Source organism: Scyliorhinus canicula, chromosome 18 (genome assembly GCF_902713615.1).
Source record: "Scyliorhinus canicula chromosome 18, sScyCan1.1, whole genome shotgun sequence".
Classification (NCBI taxonomy): Eukaryota; Metazoa; Chordata; class Chondrichthyes; order Carcharhiniformes; family Scyliorhinidae; genus Scyliorhinus; species Scyliorhinus canicula.
This window is the reverse complement of record NC_052163.1, coordinates 67,482,888-67,498,048: the sequence shown is the minus strand read 5'-3', so window position 1 is coordinate 67,498,048 and position 15,161 is coordinate 67,482,888.

Below are 15,161 nucleotides of genomic sequence, written 5' to 3'. Positions count from 1 at the left end.
CGACCCGAACGTCTATCTCTGATCTAAAAAGTCAAGGAAAGGTTGCCACCGCCTGGAGAATCCCTGTACCGACCCTCTCAGGGCAAATTTGATCCTTTCTAGCTGAATATAGCTAGCCATATCGTTAATCCAAGTTTCAACGCTTGGAGGCCTCGCGTCCTTCCATTGAATTAATATCCTTCGTCGAGCCACTAGGGACGCAAAGGCCAGTATTCCGGCCTCCCTAGCCTCCTGTACCCCCGGTTCTACCCCGACCCCAAAGATCGCAAGCCCCCATCCTGGTTTGACCCTGGACCCCACCACCTTCGACACCGTCCTTGCCACCCCCTTCCAGAACCCTTCCAGCACCGGACATGCCCAGAACATATGCACATGGTTCGCTGGGCTTCCCAGACATCTGACACACCTGTCCTCACCCCCAAAGAACCGGCTCATCCTTGTCCCCGTTATGTGAGCTCTATGCAGCACCTTAAATTGAATGAGGCTCAGCCTCGCACACGAGGAGGAAGAATTGACCTTCTCCAGTGCATCCGCCCACGTCCCGTCTTCTATCTGCTCTCCCAGCTCCCCTTCCCACTTGGCTTTCAGCTCCTCCCCTGATGCTTCTTCCGCCTCCTGCATTATCTTGTAGATGTCTGATATCTTCCCCCCTCCGACCCAGACCCCCGAGAGCACCCTATCACTCGCCCCCTTACTGGGGAGCAGGGGAAACCCCTCCACCTGCCGCCTAGCAAATGCCTTCACTTGTAAATATCTGAACATGTTTCCCGGGGGGAGCTCAAACTTCTCCTCCAGCCCTCCCAGGCTCGCAAACCTCCCCTCTATAAACAGGTCCTTCAGCTGCCGTATGCCCACCCTGTACCAGCTCTGAAATCCCCCGTCGATGTTCCCCGGGATGAATCTATGGTTCCCTCTTATTGGCGCCGCCAACAGACCTCCCATTTCCCCCCTATGTCGCCTCCACTGCCCCCATATCTTGAGGGTGGCCGCCACCACCGGGCTCGTGGTGTACCTCGTGGGGGGGAGCGGCCATGGTGCCGTTACTAGGGCCCCCAGGCTTGTGTTGCCACAGGACGCCCTCTCCATTCGTTTCCAAGCTGCCCCCTCCCCTTCCATCATCCACTTGCGCACCATTGACACATTTGCCGCCCAGTAGTACCCCGAAAGATTGGGTAGTGCCAGCCCTCCACTGTCCCTACTCCGCTCCAAAAAGACCCTCCTCACCCTTGGGGTGCCATGCGCCCACACGTAGCTCATGATGCTACTCGTCACCTTTTTGAAGAAGGCCCTAGGGAGGAAGATGGGCAAGCACTGAAATAAAAACAAGAACCTTGGGAGGACCGTCATTTTGATTGACTGCACCCTCCCCGCCAGCGACAACGGTACCATGTCCCACCTCTTAAATTCCTCCTCCATCTGTTCCACCAGCCTGGAAAAGTTCAACTTGTGGAGGGTCCCCCAGTTCCTTGCCACCTGCACCCCTAAGTACCTAAAGCTCTTTCCTGCTCGCTTGAAGGGGAGTCTCCCAATACCCTCTCCCTGGTCCCCCGGGTGTATCACAAAAACCTCGCTTTTGCCCAAATTTAGTTTGTACCCCGAAAAGTCCCCAAACTCTGCTAATAGTTCCATTATCTCCGGCATTCCCCCTTCTGGGTCTGCCACGTACAGCAGTAGATCATCCGCATACAGCGATACTCGATGTTCCTCCCCTCCCCTAGTCAGTCCTCTCCACCCCCCTGAACCCCTCAGTGCCATTGCCAACGGTTCAATCGCCAGTGCGAAAAGTAGGGGGGATAGAGGACATCCCTGCCTGGTCCCTCGGTGGAGCCCGAAATACTCCGACCTCCTCCCGTTTGTCACTACACTCGCCGTCGGGGCCGAGTAGAGCAACTTCACCCACTTAATAAACCCTTCCCCAAACCCAAACCGTTCCAACGTCTCCCACAGGTACTCCCACTCCACCCTATCGAATGCCTTCTCCGCGTCCAGCGCTACCACTATCTCAGCCTCCCCCTCCACTGCCGGCATCATAATTACATTCAGCAATCTCCGCACGTTCGTGTTGAGCTGCCGCCCCTTCACGAACCCCGTCTGGTCCTCATGGATTACCCCTGGCACACAATCCTCTATTCTAGCTGCCAGGATCTTTGCCAGCAACTTGGCATCCACGTTCAGAAGCGAGATAGGCCTGTAGGACCCGCACTGCACGGGGTCTTTATCCCGCTTCAATATCAGGGAGATCAGTGCCTGCGACATTGTCGGGGGCAGAACCCCCCCCTCTCGCGCCTCATTAATGGCTCGTACCAGTACCGGTCCCACCAAGTCCACATTTTTCTTATAGAATTCCACCGGGAACCCATCTGGCCCCGGCGCCTTCCCCGCTTGCATCTGACCTATTCCCTTGACTAGCTCCTCTAGCCCTATTGGTGCCCCCAGCCCTTCTACCAGCCCCTCCTGGACCCTTGGGAACCTCAATTTGTTTAGGAAGTCCTCCATTCCCCCTCTCCTCGTCGGCGGCTCAGACCGATACAACTCCTTGTAAAAATCCCTGAAGACCCCGTTCACTTCTTGCCCCTTCTGCACTACCTTCCCGCCCCTCTCCTTCACTCCCCCAATCTCCCTAGCCGCATCTCGTTTGCGAAGCTGGTGTGCCAGCATCCTGCTCGCCTTTTCCCCATACTCATAGACCGCGCCCTGTGCCCTTCTCCACTGCGTCTCTGCCTTCCTGGTGGTCAGCAGGTCGAACTTGACCTGCAGGCTGCGCCGTTCTCCCAGCAGCCCCTCCTCTGGTGCCTCCGCATATCTCCTATCCACTTCCAATAGCTCCCCCACCAGCCTCTCCCTCTCCTGCCTCTCCTTTCTTTCTCTGTGCGCCCTTATGGAGATCAGCTCTCCCCTGATCACTGCCTTCAGGGCCTCCCAGACCATCCCCACCTGCACCTCACCCGTGTCATTCAAGTCCAGATAGCTCTCGATGCTCTTCCGGACCCTTTTACACACCTCGTCGTCCGCTAACAGCCCCACATCCAGCCGCCACAGCGGGCGCTGGTCCCGCACCTCCCCCATTTCCACATCCACCCAATGTGGTGCATGATCAGAGATCGCAATGGCCGAGTACTCAGCTTCCCGTACCCTCGGGATCAGCCCCCTGCTCAACACGAAGAAATCGATTCTGGAGTACACTCTATGGACGTGGGAGAAAAAGGAATACTCCCTCGCCCTCGGCCTACCAAACCTCCATGGGTCTACTCCTCCCATCTGCTCCATGTACCCCCTCAGCACTTCTGCCGCTGCCGGCCTCCTATTGGTCCTTGAACTCGATCTGTCTAGCCCGGGGTCCAGCACTGTATTAAGTCCCCCCCCATGATCAAGCCCCCTGTTCCACAGTTGTTTCTAAATCTTGGGCCCCCTTTTCCAGCAGCCGTTGGCGCACATTATTAGACCTGAGGCCCGCTACAAAAACATCGCGTACAGCAAGTTCTCTGTGTTCAGCCGCGGTAACAGCTTGATAGTTACAGTCATTTGACAAATTATTGAGTTCCCTTAAAAATTCGGCGAGTGATTCTGTAGGCCGCTGGCAGCGAGTCGTGAACACATGGAGTGCGTAAACTTCGTTAATGGGCCTTACATATATCTTATTGAGTGCCGCTAGCGCTGCAGTATATGAACCGGCCGATTTTAGTTGCGTAGAGATTCGGTGGCTCACCCTCGCGTGCAGTAGACTTAGCTTCTGTTCCCCTGTCGTTTCGGCTGTGCTCGCTTCTGCCAGGTAGGCCTTAAAACACCGCAGCCAGTGGGAGAAGATTTATTTTGCCTCTGCATCCTGCGGGTCGAGTTCCAGGCGTCCAGGCTTGAGGGCCGATTCCATGATCGATCTTGACTGTTCTTAGGTAGATTAAATTGATGGAACCATCAATTCACCAGACACGTGCTTTCCGATATGAATCTAGGCTTTAATCAACTTACTTCAGAGCCAGCCTGTTACCCGTCGATGAACTCTCGGTGAACTGCAGGCTGACTCTGGACAAGGGTATTTATACAGCAGCACAAGGGGAGGAGTCGTGGGCGGAGCCAAGGGTGGAGCCCTGTACAAGCTCCTGAGCATTCCCAGAGCTACTCCCCCTAGTGGTCGGGTAACACTACTGCGCTTACAAATATACAGTGTGAATTACCATGTTATATTCACCACACCCCATGTCCGCAAGGTCGCCACCACTACCGGGCTGGTGGAGTACCTGGCCGGCGGCAGCGGTAGAGGAGCCATGACCAGGGCTGCCAAGCTGGTGACCCTGCACGAAGCCGCCTCCACCCGCTCCCAGATAGACCCCGTACCCACCATCCACTTCCTTATCATAGCGATATTAGCCGCCCAGTAATAGTTAATCAGACTTGGCAAAGCCAGCCCTCCCTCGCTGCGGCCCCTTTCAAGCATCGCCTTCTTCACCCGCGGGGATTTTCCCGCCCAGACAAAGCTCATGATCATCTTGTTAACCCTTTTGAAGAAGGACTGTGGGATAAAGATTGGGAGGCACTGAAAAATGAACAGGAATCTAGGGAGTCTGTACCCTCCCTGCCAGCGACAGCGGGAGTGCATCCCATCTCCGAAACTCTCCCTTCATTTGTTCCACCACCCTGGCCAAATTTAACTTGTGCAGCCTACCCCAGTCTCGCGCCACCTGGATCCCCAAGTACAGGAAATGTACAGGAAATGGTAGCCCTCTCAATCTGTTCTCCTGGCCCCTTGCCTGCACCACAAACATTTCACTCTTGGCCATATTTAATTTGTACCCTGAGAACTGGCCGAACTTCCTCAATGTTTCCAGTATACTTCCCATCCCGGCCAATGGGTCCGACACGTACAGGAGCAGGCCGTCCACATAGAGAGAGATCCTATGTTCCACCCCGCCCCAAACCATCCCCTTCCATCCCTTTGTGGCTCTCAGCGCAATCGCCAGCGGCTCTACGGCCAGCGCAAACAGCAGCGGGGAGAGCGGACAGCCCTGTCTGGTCCCGCGGTATAGTCTAAAATACTCTGACACTTCTCTGTTTGTCCTGACGCTGGCCTTTGGGGCCTGATATAATAGCTTGATCCAATTCACCAGTCCCTCCTCGAACCCTAAACTGTCCGAGCACCTCCCATAGATAGCCCCACTCCACTCGGTCGAAGGCCTTCTTGGCATCCATTGCCACCACTACCTCCACCTCCTTGCCCGTCGGGGGCATCATTATCACATTGAGTAATCTTCTCAAGTTGGCCGACAGCTGCCTGCCTTTCACGAACCCTGTTTGGTCATCCCCAATCACCTCCGGTACGCAGTCCTCAATTCCAATCGCCAGTACCTTTGCCAGGAGCTTGGCATCTACATTGATCAGGGAGATTGGCCTGTATGACCCGCAGGATTCCGGATCCTTACCCTGCTTCAATATCAGTGATATGGTGGCTTGCAACATCGGCGGCGGCAGGGTCCCTCTGTCCCTTGCCTCATTAAAAACCCTTGCCAAGACCGGACCCACTAACAGAGAACTTCTTATAAAACTCTACTGGGTATCCATCCGGCCAAGGGGCTTTCCCCGACTGCATGGCCTTTAGGCCCCCCAATACCTCCTCTACTCTAATCGGGGCCCCCAGCTCTTCCACTCGCCCCCCACCAACTGTTGGAAATGTTAACCCGTCCAGAAACCTTTTCATCTCCTCCGGTTCTTCCGGGGGCTCCAAAGTGTACAGCTTGCTATAGAAGTCCCGGAATACCTTATTCAATCCTGCCGGGTCCTCCACTCTGCACCCCTCCCCATCCATCACTCTACTTATTTCCCTGGCCACCTCCCTCTTCCTGAGTTGCTGCGCTAACAATATGCTGGCCTTTTCCCCATGCTCGTACACCACACTCCTCGCCTTCCTAAGCTGTTCCACGGCCCTACTCGTGGATAGTGCCCCCAGTTCCGCCTGTAGTCTCTGCCTCTCCCTGAGTAAATCCTCCCCCAGGGACTCCGCATGTTCCTCGTCTATCCGACCCATTTCCCTAACCAATCTGTCCATCTCTGCCCTGTTCGCCTTGGCGCTGTGTGCCCCAATTAAGATCAACTCTCCCCGCATTACTGCCTTCAGCCTCCCACAGTGTGGCCGCTGAGACCTCCCCCGTATCATTCACCTGCAAGTAATTTTGGATACTCCTCCGAAGCCTCTCACAGATCCTCTCCTCCGACAACAGTCCCACGTCTAGCCTCCATTGTGGGCGTTGGTGATTCGCCCCTCCGACCTGCAGGTCTACCCAGTGCGGGCCATGGTCCGAGATAGTGATTGCTGAATATTCCGTGTTCTTTACCTCCCCTATACAGTCCCTGCTTAGGACATAGAAATCTATCCTAGAATATACTTTATGGACGTGCGAGTAAAACGAGTAGTCCCTTCCCGTCGGCTTCTGGCTCTCCAGGGGTCCACTTCCCCCATTTGCTCCATAAACCCTTTCAGCTCCCTTGCCATTGCTGGGAGTCTACCCGTTCTGGGACACGACCGATCCAGCCCCGGGTCAAGGACCATGTTAAAGTTCCCCCCCCCCATTATTAGCCTATGAGAGTCCAGGTCCGGGATCTTCCCTAGCACTCTTTTAATGAAGTCCACGTCATCCCAGTTCGGGGCATATATATTCACCAGTACCACTCTTCTCCCCTCCAGTCTGCCCCTTACCATCAGGTATCTGCCCCCCCTGTCTGCGGCTATACCCTCCGCCTCAAATTGAACCCGCTTGTTGATCATGATTGCCACCCCCCTGGACTTCGAGTCCAAGTCCGAGTGGAAGACCTGGCTAAGAAACAAACGTCAGGCCAAAGTAGACATTGGGCCAATTCAAACTGATTCTGGAAGGCTAGTGATGGGAGATGAGGAAATGGCTGGAGAACTTAATAAGTACTTTGCGTCTGTCTTCACAGTGGAAGACGTTAGTAATATCCCAAAAATTATAAAGGGTCAGGGGGCTGAGTTGAGTATGGTTGCCATTACAAAAGAGATGGTGCTAAAAAAGCTAAAAGGTCTTAAAATTGACAAATCTCCTGGCCCCGATGGGCTACATCCTAGAGTTCTGAGGGAGGTGGCTGAAGAAATAGCGGAAGCGTTGGTTGAGATCTTTCAAAAATCACTGGAGTCAGGGAAAGTCCCGGATGATTGGAAGATTGCTGTTGTAACCCCCTTGTTCAAGAAAGGATCAAGACAAAAGATGGAAAATTATAGGCCAATTAGCCTAACCTCGGTTGTTGGTAAAATTCTAGAATCGATCGTTAAGGATGAGATTTCTAATTTCTTGGAAGAGCAGGGTCGGATTAGAACAAGTCAACATGGATTTAGTAAGGGGAGGTCGTGCCCGACGAACCTGTTAGAATTCTTTGAGGAGGTGACAAGTAGGTTAGACCAGGGAAACCCAGTGGATGTGGTCTATCTGGATTTCCAAAAGGCCTTTGATAAGGTGCCACACAGGAGGCTGCTGAGTAAGGTGAGGGCCCATGGTGTTCGAGGTGAGCTACTGGCATGGGTTGAGGATTGGCTGTCTGACAGAAGGCAGAGAGTTGGGATAAAAGGTTCTTTTTCGGAATGGCAGCCGGTGACCAGCGGTGTCCCACAGGGTTCAGTGTTGGGGCCGCAGCTGTTCACCATATATATTAATGATCTGGATGAAGGGACTGGGGGCATTCTAGCGAAGTTTGCTGATGATACGAAGTTAGGTGGTCAGGCAGGTAGTGCTGAGGAAGTGGGGAGGCTGCAGAAGGATCTAGACAGTTTGGGAGAGTGGTGCAGGAAATGGCTGATGCATTTCAACGTGAGAAAATGTGAGGTCTTGCACTTTGGAAAAAAGAATCCAAGCATAGACTACTTTCTAAACGGTGAGAAAATTCATAATGCCAAAGTACAAAGGGATCTGGGAGTGCTAGTCGAGGATTCCCTAAAGGTAAACATGCAGGTTGAATCCGTGATTAAGAAAGCGAATGCTATGTTGTCATTTATCTCAAGAGGGTTGGAATATAAAAGCAGCGATGTGCTACTGAGCCTTTATAAGGCTCTGGTTAGGCCCCATTTGGAGTACTGTGTCCAGTTTTGGGCCCCACATCTCAGGAAGGACATACTGGCACTGGAGCGTGTCCAGCGGAGATTCACACGGATGATCCCTGGAATGGCGGGTCTAGCATATGAGGAACGGCTGGCGTTCCTGGGATTGTATTCATTGGAGTTCAGAAGGTTAAGGGGAGATCTAATAGAAACTTACAAGATAATACATGGCTTAGAAAGGATGGACGCAAAGAAACTGTTTCCGTTAGGCGAGGAGTCGAGGACCCGTGGGCACAGCCTTAGAATTAGAGGGGGTAAATTCAAAACAGAAATGCGGAGACATTTCTTCAGCCAGAGAGTGGTGGGCCTGTGGAATTCATTGCCGCAGAGTGCAGTGGAGGCCGGGACGCTAAATGGCTTCAAGGCAGAGATAGATAAATTCTTGATGTCGCGAGGAATTAAGGGCTATGGGGAGAATGCTGGGAGGTGGAGTTGAAATGCCCATCAGCCATGATTGAATGGCGGAGTGGACTCGATGGGCCGAATGGCCTTACTTCCACTCCTATGTCTTATGGTCTTATGGTCTAATCCAGCCCTTCCTTAGCCTAGTCTGGTCAGACACTTTCAGATGTGTCTCCTGCAACATAATTACGTCTGCCCTCAGAGCCCGCAAGTGCGCGAACACCCGTGCCCTCTTAAACCGGCCCATTCAGTCCCCTGACATTCCAGGTGATCAGCCTGGTTGAGGGGCACAACCCCCCCCCCAACGCCGGTCAGCCATAGCCTCTCTCGGGCCGGCCCCCGGCCCATGCGTCGCACCATTCTTGGCCCGCCTCTTGGCTGCCTCCACCCTCGACCTCCTTCCCACTGCCTACTTCAAATCCCTCCCACGTCAGCAGAATAACCCCCCCCCCAGCAACATCCCCCGGTAACCCCACCCCCGCCACCCATTGGCTGTATTCCCCCCCCCCCCTCCCCAACCTGACTCCCCTGACTAGCCAATCTACTAGCCCGGTGACTCCTCACTCCGGTGCCCCCATCTCATTCCCATTGTTTCCCCGCCCTCCTCCCCACTCTCTGGTGCCCCATCCCCCTCTCCAACCCGCTGGAGCAAACTCACTGGCACAGGAAGGCATGAACATCAGTAAAACAAAAAACCCCCAACCCACGTCCTTAACCTCCCTCGCTGACCGGCCACCCTTAGTTACAATACCGGCTCCAGTGCACTCAGCGAGCCCCACAAAAAGTAAAAATTCACACGAAAGGAAAAAACAGAATAAAGAGGAAGAAGAAAAGAAAAAAAAACCCAGTAACCAAAAACAAAAGGAAGAGTCCCAAATGTCCCGCTTGGTGCCTTTAACACAGCAAACCATTGAACAGCGGTCCAGGCACATTTGGCGTCCCTTCATACGGTAGTTCTCGGGCCCTAATTCGCGCCTGTGGGACCTCTTTTCGGGACCAGCCCCTGATCCTCTCACAAAGTCCATCGCTGCTTCAGGCTCGGAGAAGTAGTGGTGTTGACCCTGATGCGTGACCCAAAGAAGGGCCGGGAACAGCAGACCAAACTTCACGTGCTTCTTGAACAGCACCTCCTTGACTTGTTTAAAGGCTGCTCGCCGCCGAGCCACCTCCTGGCCTAGGTCCTGGTATATACGGAGAACACTTGTTCCACGTGCTGCTCCTAGCGCTCTTCGCCCACCGCAGCACCCGCTCCTTGTCCACGAACCTGTGGAACCTGATCACCATCGGACGGGGGGTCCCCCCGGCCGCCCCTGCCTCGCCTGCACTCTGTATGCCCCCTCCAGCTCCGGTGGTCGCGGAAAGGCTTCAGCCCCCATCAGCTGCATCAACAGGTCTGCCACAAACGCTGCGGCATCAGCTCCCTCAGCCCCCTCTGGGAGGCCGATGATCCTCAGATTATTCCTGCGGGCTCTATTCTCCAACTCCAATACTCTGTCCAGCAGTCTTCTTTGCCGCTCCTTCAACCCGTCGATTTCTAACGCCGCAATCGTCTGCGCATCCGCCAGTTCCTCCACCGCCTCTCCCAGCTCCTTAACTTTTACATCTTGAGCATCCAGCCTCTGATTCAGCTGACCAACTGCCTTCTGAAGTGGGTCCAAGTTGTCCCGCTTCAGCGACTCAAAACTGCTCTTCATCGCCTGGAGCATGTTATCCAGCGCCTGCTGGATTGTTGAGTCCGAGGTTCGTGTGTCCACCATCTTAGGTTCCAGGTCAGCATCCTCTGCTCCTTGCCTCTGTCCCTTTCTCTCTCTCTTCCTCTGCCTCCAGGACTCCCGCGGTTCCATGTACTGCAGCCCGCTGCCCCGCACGTCCGCGGCCGCCTTTTTGCCGCTCCTTAGTCCCGCTATCGCGGGGAATCAGCCCCTAAAGCCCCGCCGGAGTGAGAGCCCGCCGAATGTGCGGCTCACTCAATCATCGCCGCCACCGGAAGTCACAAGTAGGCTTACTTTAACACTGGAATGAAGTTACTGTGAAAATCCCCTCGGGGAGATCTTATAGAAACATTTAAAATTATGAAGGGAATAGATAGGATAGATGCGGGCAGGTTGTTTCCACTGGCGGGTGACAGCAGAACTAGGGGGCATAGCCTCAAAATAAGGGGAAGTAGATTTAGAACTGAGTTTAGGAGGAACTTCTTCACCCAAAGGGTTGTGAATCTATGGAATTCCTTGCCCAGTGAAGCAGTTGAGCCTCCTTCATTACATGTTTTTAAGGTAAAGATAGATCGTTTTTTGAAGAATAAAGGGATTAAGGGTTATGGTGTTCGGGCCGGAAAGTGGAGCTGAGTCCACAAAAGATCAGCCATGATCTAATTGAATGGCGGAGCAGGCTCGAGGGGCCAGATGGCCTACTCCTGCTCCTAGTTCTTATGTTCTTATGTTCTTATGTTGCCAAATTCCAGAGCCCGTTCAGGTACATAAAGGGAGAGTTCAAAATGTCCAATTCACCAAACAAGCATGTCTTTCCGCCTTGTGGGAGGAAACCCGAGCATCCGGAGGAAACCCCCGCGACACAGAGAGAACGTGCAGACTCCGCACAGACAATCCCCCAAACCGGGAACCAAACCTGGGATCCTGAGGCAACAGTGTTAACCACTGTGCAACCATGCCACCCTTCAACCATTGTGTCTATGCCAGCCATCAAGCGCCTATCTATTCTAATCCCATTTTCTAGTTGATGCGATCATCAATTCACATGAGACGATGAGTAGAAGTAACAGTGGTTTTAATAAGCTAGATCTGGGGCTGCCTGCGACTGCTCTGTACTGACAGCCGCCTACAGGTTTATATACCAACCCCGAGGCGGCAGAGCCACAGGCGGAGCCCAGAAGGGCATCAACATAATACAACACAGTACAGTGGTGAATTGTAATAGCATACGTTCACCCCATTCACCCACTGTTAAAAAATTGAAGTCCAGCGGTGGTGAAGTGGACTCACTGGTCGAGTCTGTCCGGCGCCTTGATTGTTCTCCGTGATCGCCTCAGCTCCGGCTTCGCTGCGGGCACAGGTGTTGGGCTTGTTGACTCCGGGAGCGTGTCGTCTAGAGCTTAATCACTGTAGGTCGGCGATGGGGGAGGCAGGGTGTAGGCCAAGTAAGGGCGGGGCGGTGTCCGGTGTAGGGTGGGGAGGGTAGGTGATGGTCGCAGGGGAACCAACGGGTGCCAGATTCCGGTGGGAGACTGAATCTTGTCGGCCGTCATGTTGCGCCACGTAGGCATATTGAGGGTTGGCGTGAAGGAGCTGGGCCGTCTCGACCAGAGGGTCGGTGATGCGACCATCAATTGACTCGAAGACTCGTGTCGAAGTAAACAGTGGTTTTAATCAACTTACAACTTTGCCTGCCTGCGACCGGTACAATACTGAATTGTCCCGCAGGTCTGCTGCTCTTATACTTCCTCTAAAGGGTGGAGCTATGGGCGGAGTCCGTACATGCTCCACCATCCCCCCTTTGGGTGAAGCCACACAATGGCCCATAGATGGAGCCCACAGGGTTAATAAGATAGTATAACGTAATACAGTATACTGGTGAATTAACAGTATTTATACATTCACCACATTCACCCCCTGTTAAAAAAAAATTAGGTCCGGCGGGGGTGACGGGTTCACAAATTCAGTCGGTCCGGCGCCCGGATCGTACGTTGCGACCGCCGAAGCACTGGTGTCGCAGCCATTTCGGGTGGCTGTGGAAGTGGGTCCAGTGCGGGCCCAGGGGTGGACTCCGGGGGCGGCACTTCCGGAGCGTCATTCCTGCGGACTGGTGTGCCGGGTGGAAGGGAGCGCTGGAACCAAATAGGTGTGGGGGCGCTGGACTTGGGAGGTTGGGCGGGCTATAGTGTGGGGGGTACAGTAGTGGTAGTGGTGGAGGAGCCTGCGGGCGCCAGATTTCGGAGGGAGACGGTATCCTGCCGGCCATTGGGGTGTTCGACGTATACATAGTGTGGGTTTGAGTGCAGGAACTGGACCCTCTATACCAGGGGGGCGGTCTTATGGGTCCGAACATGTTTCCGGAGGAGGACAGGACCCGGTGTCATCAGCCAGGGCGGAAGCAAGGCCCCTGTGGTAGTTCCCCTAGGGAAGACAAACAAGCGGTTATGAGGAGTCTGGTTTGTGGCCGTGCAAAGGAGGGACCTAATAGCGTGGAGTGCATCGGGGAGGACCTCCTGCCAGTGGGAAACCGGGAGATTCCTGGTCCGTAGGGTCAGTAGGACGGTCTTCCAGACCGTCGCGTTCTCCCTCTCCACCTGCCCGTTCCCCCTGGGGTTGTAACTGGTAGTCCTGCTCGAGGTGATGCCCTTACTGAGCAGGTACTGACGCCGATCGGCGCTCATGAATGACTAGCTCTGTCACTGTGGACATAATTGGGGAAATCAAACAGTGTGAAGACGCTGTGCAGGGCTCTGATAACAGTGGGGGTGGTCATGTCGGGGCATGGGAGAACTCATCTATAATGTTGAGAAAATAGGTATTGCGATTATTTGAGGGGAGGGGCCCTTTGAAATCATAACTGAGGCATTCAAAGGGCCGGGATGCCTTTACCAGGTGGGCCTTATCTGGTCGATAGAAGTGCGGTTTACACTCCACACAGATTTGGCAGTCCCCGGTTACAGCTCTGACCTCCTCGGTGGAGAAGGGCAGGTTGTGGGCCTTGATGTAATGGGCGAGCCGGGTGACCACCGGGTGGCACAGTTCGTCGTGGATAGCCCATAGTCGGTCACCTTGCGCGCTGGTGCATGTGCCGTGGGACAGGGCATCTGAGGGCTCGTTGAGCCTCCCAGGATGATATACTATATCGTAATTATAGGTGGAGAGTTTGATCCTCCACCTCAAGATCTTATCATTCTTGATCTGGACCCGCTGTGTATTATCTTTTTTTTAAAATAATTTTTATTCAAGTTTTTCAACAACAAATTTTCTCCCCACAGTTAAAGTAGACAAGGTGTGGTTCTACACCGAAACAAGCCCGCTGTGTATTATCAAACATGAAGACAACCGATCGTTGGTCGGTGACGAGGGTAAAGCTACCAGCGAGGTAGTGCCTCCAGTGCCGCACGGCTTCCATGATGGCTTGGGCTTCTTTTTCGACTGAGGAGTGTTGAAGTTCAGAGGCGGTCAGGGTGCGTGAAAAGAATGCTACCAGCCTGCCTGCTTGGTTAAGGGTGACGGCGAGAGCGACCTCTGATGCGTCGCTCTCCACCTGGAAGTGGACAGACTCGTCCACTGCATGCATGGCGGCTTTGGCGATGTCCGCCTTGATGCAGTTGAAGGCCTGGCGAGCCTCGGCTGCCAGTGGGAAGAGGATGGCCTTAAATAGTGGGTGGGCTTTGTCTGCATACTGGGGGACCCACTGGGCGTAATAGGAAAAAAATCCAAGGCACCTCTTGAGGTCCTTGGGACAGTGAGGGAGAGAGAGTTGTAGTTTGGGTCGCATGCGGTCAGGGTCGGGCCCTAGGACCCCGTTTTCCACAACATAGCCGAGGATGGCTAGCCTGGTTGTGCGGAAAACGCATTTCTCCTTGTTATAAGTGAGGTTACGTTTTTGGAGAAATCGGTGGAGGTTGGCGTCGTGGTCCTGCTGATCATGGCCGCAGATGGTGACATTGTCCAAGTACGGAAACGTGGCCCGCAGCCCGTACTGGTCCACCATTCGGTCCATCGCTCGTTGGAGCACCGAAACCCCATTGGTGACACCAAAGGGGACCCGGAGGAAATGAAAAAGGCGGTCATCTGCCTCAAACGCCGTGTAGTGGCGGTCCTCCGGGCGGATTGGGAGCTGGTGGTATGCAGACTTCAGATCCACCATGGAAAACATGCGGTAGTGCGCGATCTGATTTACCATGTCTGCAATCTGGGGGAGGGGGTTCGCATCAAGTTGCGTAAACCGGTTAATGGTCTGGCTGTAATCAACCACCATCCGGAAGTTTTCCCCGGTCTTGACGACCACCACCTGAGCTCTCCAGGGGCTATTCCTGGCTTCTATGACTTCTTCACGTAAGAGACGCTGGACCTCGGACCTAATAAACGTCCTGTCCTGCAGACTATACCGCCTGCTTCGAGTGGCTACTGGCTTGCAATCAGCGGTGAGGTTATCGAAGAGGGGAGGAAGGTCGACTTTTAGGGTTGCGAGGCTGCATATAGTGAGCGGGGGCAGGGGTCCGCCAAAACTAAGTTAGGCTCCTGAGATTGCACTGAAAGTCGAGTCCTAAAAGGAGAGGGGCGCAGAGGTCTGGGAGCACGTACAATTGAAAATTAGTATACTCGGCACCCTGTATCGCTAAGGTTGCAGTAGTGCACCCTTGGATTTGTACCGAGTGCGACCCAGAGGCGAGGGAAATTGTTTGTTGCGTCAGGAATATCGGGAGCAAGCAGCGTCTTACCAGATCCGGGTGAATAAAACTCTCGGTTCTCCCAGAGTCGAACAGGCAAGGTGTCTCATATCCATTAATCCGGACGGCCATTATGGAGCTCCTGAGGTGCTTGGGTCGCGACTGGTTCAAGGTGACTGCACTGAGTTGAGGGTAATCGGCGGCGTGATCGGCGGTGCTGGGGCTGCCCCGCTATGACTGTCCGTGCAGGTCATACGCATCGAGTGGCGTAGCAGATGG